At 41.0% G+C, this 1070-nt stretch overlaps 1 pseudogene; it reads right to left on the minus strand.

The window, feature by feature from the left end:
* Window positions 1-252: 252 nt before the first annotated feature.
* On the minus strand, window positions 253-825 carry LOC148758227 (small ribosomal subunit protein eS17 pseudogene; annotated as a pseudogene).
* Window positions 826-1070: the final 245 nt, after the last annotated feature.

The raw sequence follows: 1070 nt of genomic DNA on the forward strand, positions 1-1070 counted from the left end.
TAAATAACAGTAACATGAATAAATTATCTTTGCTAAAAAAATTAAAACATTGTATGAATGCCTGAAGTTCTCTTTGACATTTAGCCTTAAACCTTACTCCTCCCACCTCCTATTAGTTTGCCACGGGCTTTTCAGTCTCCCAGTTCTAGAATATACACATTAAAACCCATATATTGTGCGATGTTTCTTGTGTTTCATAAATGGAATCATATGGCACATAGCTTTCTGAATTTTTTCTTGTACGGTAGTTGTTCACTGATTCAGAACTTTCCGTGGTAGTACAAACAGACCTGCCTCAATCTTTTTGGTCAGCTGCACAGTAGTCTTTAGGAATTTTACTATGTATTTTGCCATTTCCCATTGATAGATACTTAAGTTTTTAATTATTTGCTTGTTTGTTTGTTTGGTGGTCCATGGTTTATTGGAAATAACAAAGCACATTTCAACAGCTCCACAGCGTGTTTCGGAATTCCTGCCAACTGTAGGCTGAGTGACCTGAAGGTTAGACAGACGGCCAGAGTCCTAGAGCTCCAGCCTTTCCTTAGTCCAGATCATCTCCTGATCCAGAGCTGAGACCTCAGGAACAAAATTCTCTCTCCTCTTCCTGCAGCGTGGTGGAGAGCCCTCTTCTGCGGCCTCTCTGAATCCGCTTCATCAGATGTGTGATACAGCCCACTGTCTTGTTGTAGAGCTTCTTGCTGAGAATCATGGCGATCTCCTCACACCCTGCTTGTTAGTGGACAAGCCATTGTCCAGGCACCTGCAGGACTTCTCAATGATGACCCAGTCCGCCTTCTTCACAATGTGGGTGTAAATGTGGTCCATCTTGAGCGGCTCCCTGGTGAAAGCGAGCTTTAATTATTTGCTTTTATAAAAACTCTTCAAAGAGCAGCTTTTCACATGCCTCCTTAGATGCTCCTCAGTGTGTTTTTCCAGACTACAGACAAGAGAAATGTCTTAAGCTTTTTAAGTCCTGTGTTAAAATAGTGAGTAATAGCTTTATTATGAACCTGTCAGAATACAAGAAATAAAATTAGAACTTTCCCAAAAGAACCAGAAGCTACAGCATG

This window comes from Rhinolophus sinicus, chromosome 5 (assembly GCF_057876585.1).
Source record: "Rhinolophus sinicus isolate RSI-liver-muscle chromosome 5, RSI-T2T, whole genome shotgun sequence".
NCBI lineage: Eukaryota > Metazoa > Chordata > Mammalia > Chiroptera > Rhinolophidae > Rhinolophus > Rhinolophus sinicus.